Source organism: Zalophus californianus, chromosome 3 (assembly GCF_009762305.2).
Source record: "Zalophus californianus isolate mZalCal1 chromosome 3, mZalCal1.pri.v2, whole genome shotgun sequence".
Classification (NCBI taxonomy): Eukaryota; Metazoa; Chordata; class Mammalia; order Carnivora; family Otariidae; genus Zalophus; species Zalophus californianus.
The window spans coordinates 68,569,575-68,586,491 of record NC_045597.1 but is presented as its reverse complement, the minus strand read 5'-3'; the positions used below and the strand labels follow the sequence as shown (position 1 = coordinate 68,586,491).

Sequence of the window (16,917 nt, the reverse complement as noted above, 5' to 3'; positions counted from 1 at the left end):
AAAGATTAGGGTTTATGCAAAGGTACTGTCGTCAAGCTGAAGTTATACAAAAGCTTAAGGCTTTCACAAACCTTAGGTAAAAGGTGTCTCAAAAAAGACACGAAGACAATGTTGGGGAAGCAATGTTATTTTTGACTCTGGTGATCACAGCAGGCCCCAGAAGGAGAAGACATTCCAGTGGGCTTTAAAAAAAAAAAAAATGGGTGGGATTCTGACAAGCAGAGGCAGAGGAGGGCTTTGCAGGAGGGTCTCTGCCCACGTGCGGAGATCAGGAGCCAGAATGTGTGTTTAAGGAAACTGTGAATAATTCAATTTGGCCCTATCCGAGTATTCATATGGGAATAATTAGAATCCCCCCCCATTTTTCCTCTTTAATATTATTTGATGTGAAGAGAAAAAGTCCATAGAAAACATTATTGAATTCTGAGCCTGGGGCTAAATGAATAAAGTTCTTTGAAAAAGAAACATATGGCCAAGCTGTTCTTACATTCAGTTGACTTAAACTGAAACATAGCTTGGCCTGCGATTTATAGTCCTCATGACGAAAAAACTCTCAATTAAAAGTTTAATGGGACATAAACTAGGACCCCAATTCTCGTTACTGTGGCTAGCGGTGGTCCAACCCTAACACCTTTCCCTGCGGGAACTTTTGCTGGCCCAATTCTGACTGGGAGCTCATCTCGCACAACTACCCTACTCCGTAAATGAACAGAGCCTAGAGTAGAACACACTATCTCTCATGGCAGTTGTGAGCCCGTCCTGATAACTATGCCAGAGGGGCCAAGTGTTAGGTTCTCAATAGCATCACAGTAGAAAAGGAAAGATCTCACTGGACTGTATTGTTCTCTTTCCATTCTTATTTAGGGTTTGGTCAGAGTTTTGCTGTTCCAAGGCATCTTTTGTGGAAGGTGACAGGGATCTAAGGTCTAGTGACTCTGGTATACCAACAGCACGGGGTTAGCACTACACTTCAACATTAGATGCCTGTAGGGCTCGTTCCAAGCTCAGATCCAGCACTGGTTGCCATCTGATGGAGATGCTAGTGTCAGGTACTTTGTGCACGTGCTTTTGTTCTGATAGTCCAACATTAGGGACATCCCTGCTGTTACACAAACATGTGTTCAAGCCAGACACCTGGCACTTCCCACTTTTCCACTGGGAGAGAATGTAAGGAGGATGGAGAGAGAAAGAAGACCATGGAACTTAGGAGGAACTTGGGCTATGTTCCAAAAGTCAAGCAAAGGGAAGGAAAAGGCAGGAAATAATATCTCGTTGTTTTATAGCTGTGAATAACACTTAAAGATTGGCCATTCCCAATGCCAACCTGGTAGTTCATTAGCGACTTGGCTACATTTTAAAAATAAATGGAATGATTCTCTCTGAGAAGTATTGCAGTGTATCATGGCCAGTTTAGTATTAAAAAAAATAAAATCACAATGCCTCCCTTCTGCATTGAAAGTCCTGAGGTGTTATGTTCTGAAAATGTCATTGACTATGTATCCTTTGACATATAGGTAAAGATGTATCCTTTGATATATACATAAAGAGATGCAACAATATGAAGCATAGTATTTCATAGGAGAATGGCAACGAAGAACAAGAGTTAAATGTAAGTTAAGAAAGAAAGGGAAATTTCTATTCCCTGATTAAAAGAAAGACAACTTAGAATAGAGCCTAATTTTTCTAAAAGTCAGTGTATGTTTTAATAAGGGGATCTACGAAGGATTATGTAGCAGCATTTCTGTCTCTAAGTTTTCAAGTAGTAGCTATAAATCCATGCAACTGCTCCCCATGTTTTTGCCATTTCAAATGTCCAAAATACCATATTTAAAGCAGATAAGTAACTGCTTTCTTACTAGCACCCTTAATGCCTTGTTTTATGCTAATGTATTGCTATGAAACCCATGCCTTTTTAATGAATGTTTTCTCATTATTTGGTCCTAGTGATCACATAATAACCACTGGGTGGGCAGTTCTGTTCTGTTTGTTGTAAATGTCGAAGCGAGAAACTGTTGATAATCTATCTTCCCTGGGCTGATAAGGTCCTCCATGCATCTAGTTGAGAGAACTCTTCGTTTTCACCGGTGAGTGAGTGAGCACCAAAGAAATCAGAGAGAGGGAGAAAGTGCTGAAAACCCAAGTGTATCTTTCAAGATTGATGCTGGATTCCTTCCTTTCCAATTCCTTTAAAAATGAAGAAAATGGATGGCACTAGCTTTTAGTTTTCACCTCTTTTCCTCTTTCCTACTTTGGTCAAGAGCTATCCTCACTCATATTATTTCAGGGATGGGATAAACAGATGAATATTGGGACCCAAAGAGAGCAATTAACAGAGAAGGGGAAGGGGCGTGCATCCAACTCAATTTCAGTTCAGGTCATGATCTCAGGGTCATGGAATCGAGTCCCACATTTGGCTCTGTGCTCAGAGTGGAGCCTGCTTGGGGTTCTCTCCCTCTCCCTTTCCTCTCTCTCTCTTTCTCTCAAATAAATAAATAAATCTTAATAATAATAATAAAAAAAACAAGGAAGGGAGAGGGGGGAGGGACTAACAATGCTGAACACCTTCTATGTGCCAGTCACATCTTTAATTAATGTCCACAGCAAACCCCTGTGGTATCCTATTTTATAGAAAAGGAAATTAAGACTCCCAGAGGTGAAGAGATGTCCTAGGTCATAAAGCAACCAAGTGTGGAGACACTTTCTATCTCCTAGCTGATGATATTTGAACTGTTTCCACTATCACACAAACTGTGGCACTGAGAGTGTGCTGGGGAAACTGGATAGGGGAAAGGATTTTCGTAGGATATTTTGAAAATTGTCTTAATCCTGTTTAATTAGTGCATGTGATACTGGAATGCCTAAATGAAAATATAGTGGACCCTTAGATACCACAGATTTATTTGTGGGGATCTACTTCCATGCAGATATTTTTCAATAAATATATTGGAAACATTTTTGGAGACTTGGAACAATTTGAAAAAATTTGCAGACAAACCACATAGCCTAGAAATAGTGAAAAAATATGAAAATATTAAGTATTATTGTAAGAATACAGTATATAACACATACAACATACAAAATATGTGTTAATCAACTGTTTATATTACTGGTAAAGCTTCTGGTCAAATAGGCTATTAGTAGTTAAGTTTTCGGGGAGCCAAGTTATATGTAGACTGCACGCGGGTAGGTGCTCCTAACCCTAACCCCTGTGTTGTTCAAAGGTCAACTGCATAGCATGGGATGGCTAAATTCTTGTAGTGGATGAGGTGTAGGTGTCTGGAGAGCAAGCTACACAGCCCAGAGCCTTTAATTAACCAGTGAGAACCATGGACCCTCTTAGAAGCAACCCAAGGCTCAGAACTGGAGACCCACCCACTCCCACCCCAATCTTAAAGTGCAGAAGCAGTTTGACTGTCTTTTTGTTTAACAACTCCGTTTGCAGGGTAAGCTGTTTGTTCTCTGCTTTCTGTTCATCCTTACGGCTAATTCTGCATATTGTCTTACCTCTTTCCCAGGGAAATTCTTCCCAATGAAAACACTTCGAATACAGTCAAAACTCTGAAATCTGACCTCTAAACAAAACATTTGCTATCAAGTCTTTTGCTAGATGATCCCAGAGTAGTGCTCAGTGGAATCTTGTGTATATATGCAGAAGAAAGCTAGGTGCATTTTACAGAAGCCAGGAATGGCTCCTGGTGCTTTCATCTGTCTACTGCTCCTTCGACTCTTTCACACACATTCCAGCCTCCTTGTCAGCCTGTTCAGAGGGAGCCAAGGTAGTTCTGCCAAGCAGGAAGAAAATGTTTGAGATCTAAGTGGTAGGAGGGAAAAGGCAGAACTGATTTGGAACGCTGCTTTTGAAATTACTTGAATCCAAAAGTTGTGGGTTAATGGCAAAGCCTTCCTGTGGGTTCTGAAGCTCACTTTGAGGATTTCCACCAACTGGTTTGTGGAATATGTGCCCAACTTTGTGCCAATAAGCCTTCCCAGTATGCACGCACCACACGCCTAATGACCAATGCATGCAAGCCACTAACATTTGTAGCCATGACCAGGACCCTCCGTGAAGAGTTTCAGAGTGGATTCTCTTCTGATTCAGCTTGCCAGCTCTAGACCAGTTCGAGTCCAGCTCCTGTTACTGGACTTGTGGGTAGTAATAGATTTGCTTTATTTTGTCTCAGTCCTTCCCACTGTCTTTGGTTAACTTTGCCTCCGTGGGTCTCCAAGAGCACATGCACGGCCCTCGTGCCATCCCCTGGGGACCCAACCGTCAGCCCCAGTTCATATGGCAAACGATCTGGTCTGACTTGTCCTGGGCTCATTGCCTACACCCATCATGCCAGCCAAATCAAAATTCTTTCATTTTGCTAAGTTGTTTCAAAGATCTGGAACTGTGTGATTTCCTCTTCTTTCACCCTGTCAAAACCTATTGCTTTCAGAAGTATTTTCATGACTGATGCAAAAATATTTAGTATTAACAGTCATGTTAATACCTGTAAATAGTCGTTATATGGCCCATTAATTAGATTAGCTTGTTACATGCTAATATGGAATCCACTTACTCACTGTAACTCCTATTGGCATAAGGTTTTTATATCTTGGACTTGGAAAGGATATTAAACATCTTTTAACCCAACCACTCAACTACTATACAGATCAATTAAGTAATACTTTACCCACATAAATGTATTATTGTATCTCACTAAGGACTACAAACTGTTTAAGAAACTTTTTCCTTATAATTTTTTTTTTTTAATCCACGGACTCTAATTCTGCTATTTGGAATTAAATAGGACAAATCTATTCCTTCTTCCATATGCTTGTCCTTCAGATGTTTGTAGAAAGCCAAACTGTTCCTTATAAGAGGGTTTTTTTTTGTTTGTTTTTGTTTTTGTTTTTTTGTAGGCTAAACATTCCTTTACATCAAACCACACACAACTTCAGACAGTCAACTGCTATCTCTTGGATCTGGTCCAGGCTGTTAGTATCTCTTAAAGAATATGGCTCCTCCCCTAAACTTAGAACTCTAGCCCTGGCCAAGCACAGTAGTATATGGTACAAATTGTGCATACCTCCTGCATTCAGGACATTGTATTTTTGCTGATCCAGTCTAAGATAGGGGAGGTCTGATTTTTTCAATCTATATTTACTCAATCATTAATTCAGCATGGGCTGAATGCTTGTACAGCATTGTAGTAAGTATGGAAGACATGAAGGTGAATATGATGTAGTCCCTTCCCTCAGGGGAGAGTCTGTCAGGGAAGATGGGAAAGAAACTCACCATTACACCAATGTTAAGTGTTATGTAGCAGGCTATCTCCATTCCCTCATACTATTTTACAGTCAACCTAAGTGCTTAAGTCATGTGGTATTTAAGTGTCTTCATAAAATCTGCTGTTAAATGACAGTTCTCTGTTCTGTATTTAACAGATTGACCTTTCAAACTAAAAAAATATATATCTTTCAACTTATTGGAATTATTGAGATATTTTCAATTCCTGATTGTCATGTCTGGACCATGTCTATTTCAATCACATTCCCTACTTAGCACCTATCACAAGGCCTGACATATAGCAGGAAATCAATAGAAGTTGGTTTAATAAAAGATTAAATATATACTTGAATACTTGATAATCTGAATTTTTCCAAAGATCTTAATGTCTATAACATCTAGAGGAATGGATGCATATTTTTTAGGCAATCATCATAAATGTTGCTGTTGTTGTTACTACATTTGGATTGGATACAATCTGGACAGTAGATAAGTGAAGGTTTTATTCTCCAGAAAAAAACTTAAATGCACATATTTCACTTTGTTGGTTAGTGGCAAAAGTATATGCTTTGACCAATGAATCAAGGGCAATTTAAGGTTTCTTGTGAAAATGAGGGAGCCTGGAGGGATGAGCAATCCTTGTTCCATAGAGAGAGGCTGAAAGGCATTTAAAAAAAAAAAAAAAAGCACTCTCTTCCTTAGCTCTGAATCAGCTCAAATTTTATAAGCATGATTGCTATGTCTTCAATCAAAAGGTGAACAACATGAGGCCAGTTGCTCTTCATGGACCCATACTGCATCTAGGTTATCAACCACCTCTGCTTCTCATGCCCATAAATATCTTTTAATAATTTCACACTAATTTTGCTGGAGATTTTAATTAATTTGCTGTCTGGAATTTTCTAGAACCTATATGTTTTTGCCCTATTTGAAAATAAAGGTAATTGTTCATTTTGGGTGTTTCTTTTCTTTCTTTTTTTTTAAAGGATTGCTTTGATTACTGGAGGGGATCTTTGGGATTTGTCTGCACTTAGAAATTTATCCTCATTTTTACATCAGGTTAGATTCTATAAACTCTTTCCCTTTCTTAAACAGGTGAATATATTTTTTTAATGTTGACTCAAATTATAATTTGAATATAAAAAGGAAGCTTCTCATTAAAGAAATCCTATGATGAGTCCTTTGGAAAATCCTTTATTGATTCTCCATATTAACTGTTTCATAAATACTTGAGATTGCCCAGTGGAAGGTACACCACTATTTAGATTGCATGCTATCTATGCTACAGATTCCATTTTTTATGTAATTGCTTCCCATCTGGTGTCATGCAGCAGTTGGGCACTAAGTAAAGTTTGTAAATAACCATGGCCCACGAACTGTGGACAAATAAGGATGTGGGATTAATGGTGCAATTGCATTTCTTATATATTTAAACCAACAGAACTTCGTGGATAAATTCAGCACAGTACACTAAGACTATGATAGAATGCTTTCCCTCCTTATTCCTAATAGAAGACCATCAATCTATACTTTAAAGAATGGCCAAGTGGTGTAAGAAGGAGCCACAGCATTAAAACACAGCATTAAAATCCCATAAAGAGAGAAGCACTAAGAGATAGAGCCCTAGATATCAGTATCAATGGAACTTTGAGGTGATGAGGAAGACAAATTTCAGGGTTTATGGCTGGGCAACAAGGGGAGATTCCTCCTTTGAGTTGGGAGGAATGATTTCACCAAAGGTGACTCTGTTATAATGAAAATACGATTTTTATTGGCATCTTGTTTCTCATAAATAGAGACAAGGCCACTAATTAACTCATATTACAGTATCTTTCTTTTACCCTAAAAATAAGGCAGATTTCCAAACCTATCCCATTGTAGCTTCCCTTGAAGATTCTTTATCCTGGTGGTCCTTTGAATTAAGGGAAGAAAAAGGTATTGCTTGGCTCTTATGCCTGTTTCATACAGCCTTTCTGGGGAAGTTCCTTTCTATTCTAGAATATATGTGTATGTATAAATATACAGAGACCGTCCTGAGATTTCTCATGTTATTATCTCTTTAGAACTTGATATTTATTGAAGCACGCAGTGGCATCTGGCCAACCTCTGAGAGCATCATCATAATCACACTGTCTCTTAAGACACAGACCTGTTTAAACAGACCAAGTACACCGTAGATAGCTGGGCGTGACTACCTTCTCTTTATGCTGCTCCACCAAGATGACTCAACACTAACCAATCCCAGGAAAATACAAAGTACCAAAAATGTGTTTGTTGCATAGAAAGATAGAACATAACCAAAAGCTACTCTCAGTCTTTGATAAACTTAAAAAACCCTCTCTCATTCTCTGACTTTAGGGGTCTCAAGGACTCTCCTTGGCCTTGGTTTCTTTCTCAATATGGATTACCTTAGAGAATCCAGTCCCATAGCATTCTGTTAATCAATCCGTGTATTGTTGTCTTTGGAAAATATAAGGTGCAGAATGGTGTGGTATCTACTACAATTACATTTTGTAAAAAAAAAAAAAAAGTTAATGCATAGTAAAAAAAGATTAGAAGAAAACACATCAAAAATATAATTATGGGGCGCCTGGGTGGCTCAGTCATTAAGCGTCTGCCTTCGGCTCAGGTCATGATCCCAGGGTCCTGGGATCGAGTCCCACATCGGGCTCCCTGCTCCGTGGGAAGCCTGCTTCTCCCTCTCCCACTCCCCCTGCTTGTGTTCCTGCTCTCGGTATGTCTCTTTCTGTCAAATAAATAAATAAAATCTTTAAAATATATATATATATATATAAATTATGGCCACTTTTAGGATGGTGGAATTATGGGCGACGTCTTTTAAATTTCCATTTTCTAAATATTCTGTCATATGACTAATATTTCTTATATAATGAGGGGATCAGGCCTAACCAGTGATTCATGTCAGGAGGGGCGGAGAAGAACCTCAGCCTCGGCTTATTTTCAACTGCATCTGTGTTTCACAGATGAAAGACAGAGGAGAAAAATCTGCCCCCAAATGATAGATATTGTCTAATATAGCTTGAACTTCCTTAGGGCCTAACACAGTATTAGGCAAATTCAGGCAATATTAGTGTTCAAAATCAGAGAAAGAGAAGAAGGGAGAGAGAAAGGGAGAGAGAAGTCTGTGGATTCCTTTTTCAAAATGCCTCTCCCATCCATTCCTTCTTGCCTTTCTGCGTCCACCACGTGGGAACCAGCCCTCTCGCCTTGGTGACTCTGACCAGCCCGCCTTTGTCTCTGTGTCTACCCTTGCCTACCTCAGTACCACCCAAACACCACAGAACCGTTAGCTGCTCAGGATAGTACTTCCATCATATTACTTGCCTGTTCAAAACACCAAGTAACGTCCCAGTTCTCCTACTTACTATGCAAGGTATTAAGTCGCTTCAAGTGTCCTTTTCTTTATCTACATGTGGTTCATACGTATATGTGTACACATAGATCTCATATATGTTATATAAATAGGCCAAGTATATCTGATGATCATTCCCTTCCCATTCTTTGTTTCAACAGAATCAGCATCGAAACCAAGAAAAAAAAGTAACTAATTGAAAGAGGATTTTGTATCACTTCCTGAATGTAGCCTTTCGGGAAAGATTGCCTGGGGGTACTAAGACTGTCAATTGCCCAGACCCACTCTCTAGATATATGAAAGGATCTTCTCAGCTATTCTTGGTTTTAAAACCTGGGGTAGATAACATGTTATGTCTGTACAGCTATTTTCTAAGAGTTGATATTTACTTCAGCTTCAGTTTTTCTTAGAAATACACATAAGCATCCTAAAGTTCTAGCTTCCCCCAAATGAGCAAAATCCATTTAATTAATGTATCGGTGATGCCAGGAAGCATTTGGACAAAACATGGTCTATACACTTTTTATCCAAATACTTCCTGAAAATTGACTCAGAAGTGCTGTTTTTACTAGTGTGTTCCAAATTCTAATTTAAAAAGAAACTTTGAAAGACACCATCCTTTTCTGACGGGGGGGGGGGGGGGGGAGGAGGAAATGATTTTAAAGTTAAACAGCAAAACAAAACAAAACAAACTTGGCCCATAATGACTCAGATCTGGACGTGGATGGTCCCTTTTAGTATCCCTTGGGTCCCCTGGGGTCAGGGTTGGGAAGTTACTCTGGTTCTCCTAAATTTTGCACAGAGGCAACCCCTCTGTATTAGATTTTTAGCACCCTGCTCTAAGTAATTAGGTGAGTGGGCCCAGGCATTTGGAATCACTTTAATTCAGCAACTATTTCTTTGAACTCCTACTCTGTGCCAGGCAATGTTCTTAGTGCTGGGACTGCAGCAATGACTAAAACGAACAATGACCTCATCCCAGTGAAGCTTCTGTTCTAACCAATGAACATCATAACATGGGTGTATATGGTTTATGAACCATTTAATACTGGAATTGTTCACAAACTTCTGTGCATATATTCACTTCTCCAGAGCATAGGGTATTAGATTTTATCAGATTTTCAAAAGATGTGCTGCAACTATCGAAGTATTTTTTTAAACGACTCTAAGGTATAGTTCTAGGACACCTAGAACTGTGGCTTTGGAGTCAAGTCAACATGTATTCAAAGTCAGGCCCTGCTACTTATTAACTATATGAGCTTGGGCAAATAAAATTTCATCCATTTTTCCTCACCTCTGTTTTCTCATCTATAAAACTGAGGCTAGGCCTCATACAGCTCTCGTGAGGGTTGAATTAGATGATGTATGTGACACTGCAAGGTTAGTGTCTCCCTCCTCCATTCTCATCTTGTAGGTTCCCATCCAAAATGTGAATGAGAACTTTGAATCAAGTTCAAAGCACAAAGATAGAATAGGCTGTCTTCAGTAGCTCAGAGGTCCTCAGCCCCCAGAGGCTTTCAATTTCCGTTTCGGAAATGTCATAGGTTAGCGAGGAAAACCCTTTCCAAACTAAAAGTTTATGGGTCCATGAAATCACCAGCATTCTATGTACCTAAAAGGTAGATGCCTAGACTTTCCTTTGGAGAGTATTTTATGACCCAGTGAACAGCGAAACTTTGTCCTTTGATTCCTTGAGTAGAATAGATGCTTGTGTTAAGCTATAGAATGATTATTTGGTGCAATTCTCTTAGTATGACTCCAGAAAGACAACACTCATGATGGTAAATGAAGTTGCCTTTCATTTGTTCAGCATTTTATAATTTTTAAAGATTTTAAAATGATAAATATAAGCCCTTCATTGTACTTGGTAATGAACACGACAATCCTTTAAAACAATCCTTCAAAAGGGCATAGAAGGCTCTTTTAGTTTTACCCGTGCTTCCTCTTGCAGCTTCAATAATCATATCCCTCCTTTTGCTCTGTATTCCAGGGACACTGGCCTTCTTTCTGAGGATAGTAAACATGCCATTTCCTCTTCCCGGGCTATAACAACAAATACCCCTAAACTGGCATTATCAACCACTACTCCAATGTCCATTCCCTCAGGGATCCTTTCCCTGTCTCTCTACGGTTCCCTGCAGCACCCTGTAACATTTCCCTTGTAGCCTGTCACAGCTGTATTGTGATATGGGGGAGAACTAGATGATTATCTGTCTATTCCCCTAGTTTGTACATCCCATGAAGGCAGGGACCATGTGTAGTGTTGCTCATTAGGGTATCACAGAACTTAGCCCAGTGCCTGGCACCTAGGAGAGTGAACACTACATTTTGGGAGAATGGAATGTTGGATGAAAGGCCATTAGGACGGATGGCATTTTCACTCCGCATGTGAGAGAACAAAGCGACTTGCACAAGGGCACATGACCACTCGGTGGGGTGCAAGCATGGGCACCCGGTGCCCTGACTGTTACTTTATCCCCTCTTCCTACACTGTATCTTCTCTTCTCTCTCTCCTCCTCCGGAGCGAACTCTGTTCTAATCAAAGATGGGTAATATGCCTTTTACTTTAGTATGTTAAGCCTTGGTTTATAGAGTGGGACTTAAGAGAACCCGAAGCTGCGGATACATATCAAAGGTCACTCTCAGTCAAATTCTTCTCTGGGAATTTCCACCTTGAGTTTCTTTTTCTTAGAAAACTGGGGCTCACCCACTTATTTTTAAATTGTTCTCAGAATTACAGCCCTTCTTTTATACTGGTGCCTACAAGCAGAGAGAGTGCTCATGTAGAATTAAAGGGAGAAAGACTGATACAAGAACAAAGCAACATTAAGCCAAAGGACAGTCACTGTGCTTCCCTGAAGATAGGAAACGTTAGAGAAAATACAGCACAAGCGAACATCTACCTGGGGGAGGGGGTAGGGAGGAGGAGGCTAACGGTGACCCCAGCCACACTACCTGGCAGTAAAGTCCTCCCACATGCCTGACACTGCATTAAGAGGCTCTGGAAGTGAAGAACTGACTCTAATGTGTGCTAAGTGGAAATCCATGCAGGATCCCGGCTCATTCACCTTCACACCGAGAGAGTGGAAGTAACGATATCTCACATCTGTTGACACCAAGTGTCGGGCACCATTCTAAGTTCTTTACATACGTGCCTCATCTAATTCTCGAAACAACCCTGCGAGGCGGTTACTCTGTCTTCTTCATTTTACAAAAAAAAACAAAAAAAAAACAAAACAAAAAAAACTGACCTCCTATATTCCAGCCTCCTGACTCTTCAGCTCCAGTTTTTCACATTTCTAGTTGCCAGAATAATCCTCTAAAGTATAGTTCTGCTATATTATTTATAAACATGGAGAGGCCTGTCATAATGTGTTCCACTCTGGTTGCCTGAAAAAGCCTTGGAATTTATAATGTTTAGAAGGAAAGAGATTTCCCTCCTGTCCCCACTGCTTATGAAGCTCTCTTCTCTGCTCCTTTAATTCCTACTCATTTTTTCAAGACCTGACTCAATGGCCCCCTTCTGTGGGAAGCCTTTCCAGGCCATTCCGGCATACTTTGCCTCCTCCTTCTTCTGTGTTCCTCTGACACTTTTTTCTTTTATAGTCATTGGGCACTTCATTCTGATTTGCTTTGTGTCATCTCTTACTGCTCTTATTGGAAACTTCTTGAAGCCCACAATATGTCATGTACATCTTCAGACCCCCACATTGATCCTGTCTTATGCCTTCCTCAGAGAGGCAGTGAGGTACAGTAGAAAGAACACAGCTTGGGAGCCAGCAAGACTTAGGTTCAAGGGCACCTGGGTGGCTCAGATGGTTAAGCGTCTGCCTTTGGCTCAGGTCATGATCTCTGTTCCTAGGATCGAGCCCCATGTCGGGCTCCCAGCTCAGCAGGGAGTCTGCTTCTCCCACTCCCTCTGCCTCTCCTCCTGCTTGTGATCTCTCTCCCTCACAATCAATCAAATGAATAAATAAAGTCTTTAAAAAAAAAAGACTTAGGTTCAAATCTTGACTCCTCTTACTGGACGGATAGCCCTAGACTTCACTCTTAGCCTCAATGCCCTCATTTGCAAAATAAAAGATAATGATATACACCTTGCATGATACAATCTTTGGCACATAGTAGGGCTCAAGAAATTATTGTTTGAATTTTTCATTGACAGATGATACAATAACTGTTGGCCAAACTCCTAAAGGAGCCTAAATTCACATAAAGCACATTACATTACATACTGGTTTTTAAGTACTACTATGTTCTGAGGCTTGTCAGGGGGAAATTAAGGGAGAAGAGTATACTGCACTCCAGTGACATCTAGAGAAGATTATTCCTTTAAATCAAAGGGGTAAAGTAATGATAAGCGCCATGCACATTCGATGAGAAGGACTTCGAGAAGTGTTTGTGGTTGAACCACATTCCAGCTTGCTTCTGATAACAGAGTTTTCATGCTAGAAACCTGGAAACCTTACCTAGGATCCTCAGGCACCAGAAAACCTCAAGAGATTTCCAATGCTTTGTTACTCAACAACCAACCAGCAGCCTGGGCAACACCTGGGAGCTTATTGGAACTGCAGACTCTCCCCCCACCTCTCCCACCTACCCAGTGAGGATCTGCATGTTAACTAGATTTGCAAGTATTAGTGACATACTAAAGTTTTGAGAGGTGCTATTCTAAAATGACCCCTTCTTTCTGTCAACCAGGAAGACGGGTGTGTTGGACTTTCCCAGGTTGTGAAATCTTCTCTTTGCAGACACAATGCAGGTCTGGGCCTTTAATTTTGATTTTTTTGATCTTTCTGCTGAGCCACGGATTCCTACATGATTAGATGAATGCTTTAGGCACTGCTTTGAATGTTTCTACTCACTTGCCTCATATTTTTAATATTACTTATAAGTGGAAGTAAAATTATTTTTCTTAAAGATCTTATTGATTAAGATGGCCTTTAGTTTTAAGAAAAGAGCTAAAGCCCATTATTTGTACCAAAATATTTAAACTCTTAAAAGAATGTGTTTAGTGCTTAACATTAATTTCACAGAATTAAATTCTGAGACCCCTTTCTTTTAAAATTTTTTAGAAAATTTATCAACATTTCATGTGTTTAAAAAATTCAGATTAAAAATACTTGCTTTTCTTTCCAGACATAAAGATAAGTATTTTGTACATTTTTAAAACTCCACATCTTTGAATCAGGGAATTTTATAATTTGAAGAATGAGTTGTTTTTTTTTTTTAAGTAAAACTTAATGCTCTTCTGTACATCAACTGAATTCTGTCTCTTCAAGATCTACCCAAAATGTTATTAAAATTTATAACTTTTATTTATAAAAATATTGTGCCTCTATAATAAGACATGATCTTGACCACAGGTGAGTCCCCCGAAATATTTTGGTTTTTTTTTTTTTACTTTTACTCTGTGTTTTCTATCATAGCCATTTGTCTACTTTTGACATCTCCTCTACAAAGACTAAAAAGGAAATATTAAAAACTTCATTCAGGAAATACTTACTGATCATCTACTATGTGTTGGAGACTGAGACTACAATAGTGAATAAGATCAATATAGTTAGTACCTGCCTTCGAGGATCTTACACTGCAATTAAATATTTAGAATGTTGACTATAATTGGCTGAGAAAAAGAGCCCATAAAAGATTAAAAGATTTCATTAGGACACTGATAGCTGTTAGCCCCAAGCTTTTGATGGCAAATTGACCGCAAGTACCAGATAGGTTCATTTATCTACTCTTTCACCAGACATTTAATGAGTACCTACTGTATCCCCGTCACTAAGCCTTCAGAGAATTGACAGGTGAGGATTCACAGTGAGTTAAAGAGGAGTGTTCCACATTAGCCTGGGGATAAACATAGGGTTAGGTGGAGTCTCACCTCTGTGCCCTCCACAGTGATTAGCAGAACACCTTATACAGAGTAAACATACAACTTGTTAATCAAGAATGTAAAATTCACCTCATAGAGTGGACAGCAAACCAGCAGTGAATGGCCCTGTTAGTAAAATATATTAAAACATGTGTTGATCATAAATGATTTACCAATGGGGATATTCATGAATTCAACAACTATTTATTATTATTAGTAAGTGTCTATTATATGCCATGCACGATGCTAAGTATTAGGCATAAAGAAATGACAGATGTAGACCCTCCTTCCATGGGGGACACGAACAAGTAACAACAATGATAATACCCTTTAGTAAGTATTATGATATATTAAAGCACAGGATTTTACAGAAATGTGCAGGCAGGTCTTGTCCCCCATGTAGGGGATGAGCAATTTGGAGAGCACTTCCGGATCCAATTTAAAGGCTGGCATATATTCTCCCCATCTGCATCTCAGAACTAGACCCTGTATCCACTAGAGCCTGAGACATGCGTTAGAATTCAGCTTTTACGTGAACCTCTCTGTACTTATGGTATGCCTATCACTTCTTCCTCTGGGGAGCACACATAACAATGAACCTCCTTGGTCGCAAACTACCCCATATTGTTCATTTACGATCAAATATTTCAAAGAATTCCTGGTAAAAGAGCAATTGTAGTGCTTCTTTATTCGTCAGTTTTACCAAAGGGATCTCTCTTTACAAAAGTCTCTGGGCAAATTTCCATTGTTTCATTCCGTCATTGGATTTCTTGGCCCTCAACACAAAGGGACTATATTTGGAGGGACAATAGTCCTACTCCACATGGAGCTTTATAGTAGTATTTGCTTCAGGACACTTGGCAAAACCCACCCTACTGATTGTCTCCAGAGGAAGAACAATTAAATAATGGCCACCTCCTCCCACAACGATCGTCACTGTGGCTTTAGAATCAGCCCATTTCCCAATTAGCTGTTTTTTTTTTTAATTTCTTCCTTTGATTATTGCTACCAAAATGTTCCTGAATATATAAGTAATACAGAGTGCACAGAGAAAATAGAGCAGGGGACTGTATTAAAGTTCATGTGCCTGCTGTTTTAAATATTAGGAAAGTGTCTGTCAATATGCATATTTGCATTTCTTGAAGGCGTTAAACCCGGACCCTGTGATCTGTTTATTTATTTTTTCTAATTTCCAATCAAATGCCTTGGCAAGACATGTTTGCCTTGTAGGACTGCCCATTTCCTCCCAGATAGTGCTTCACGGTTGCCCACAGTAAGTGTGCTGGGAACCTCTCCAGAGCTCTGGGGTCTATAAGACCAGCAAGGATCTCATGATGGTCATGTTGCCTCTTACTGAGTTCTTTCGCCAAGAACTTAATTCTGTGATTCTCTAACAAGCACAGCTTCCTGCAGACTTAAACCTGATCTTAGTTGAGAAATTCAGATTTGAACTTCCACGCCCACTGGATGTGTATTAGGCATAGTGTTGAATGCCAATAATTCAGTAAATTTTCTTAATATAAAAGCTCTATCTGGGCAGTTTTGATATAGAAGAGTCCACCCACTATTACAGTGAGTTTAAGCCCTGCTCCCTCCATGACACCTACCGTGATGATACACTCATTCTTCCTTCTCTGAGCTCTTAAAGAGTGTGAAGTGAAATTAGAGAGCTGTGGGCCCAGGGAATGGATCAGGACCCAGAGGAAGCCACAGAGCCGGAAGTCGGAGTCTTCACTATAGAGGCCATAGGTGAGAGCAGGAGCTGTGGGTCAGCTGTCTGCAGGGAGATGCCTGACCAGATAAGAGGAAAGTGGAGGAGAGAAGCTGGTGTGATGTCTAAATTTACAAAGCACAGGCTGAGCCAGGGAGGCAAATGGTGGGCAGAGAGGAGAGATCAGGAGAGAATAGTCATGTTCAACCATTGTTTCAATCAAATACATTGAACAACTAAACCTCCTAAAAAATACTGACAGGTAGCTTTCTAGCGTAACCTGAAACAACCGTCCCGGGTTTAGGATTTCCTATTCCTACTCGGGATATTTGTCACAATTTCTTTCTAATTTGCAATTGTTTTAGAGTGTGCACATAATACCAGAAAAGGCAGCCATAAGCAGATATCAATATTCTAAACTGGGAATGAATGGGATGGGAAGTGTTTCTTTTGAATAGAAGGTATTCTCTCTAAGAGGGCGATTGAGAATGGGGACAGTGCATGCTCTTAAGCCCTCACTAGCCTATCCTTAATGTTTTTTCCTCCAGACAGCATCCCATTTCTAGTAAATGACAAGTATTACAAATGATCTACCTTGGATCTCTTTTCTAGGACCTTTGGGTGGGGTCCACTGACATTATGCTCCCCCGGGGTAAGGAAGGAGATGGATATGGAGAAATAATAGA

General features: G+C 39.7%; 1 protein-coding gene across 4 annotated transcripts in view; it reads right to left on the bottom strand.

The window, feature by feature from the left end:
• The window catches only part of STARD13 (StAR related lipid transfer domain containing 13), a 512,105-nt gene that overhangs the window by 183,694 nt on the left and 311,494 nt on the right, over positions 1-16,917 (bottom strand). The gene's annotated exons all lie outside the window — the stretch shown is intronic.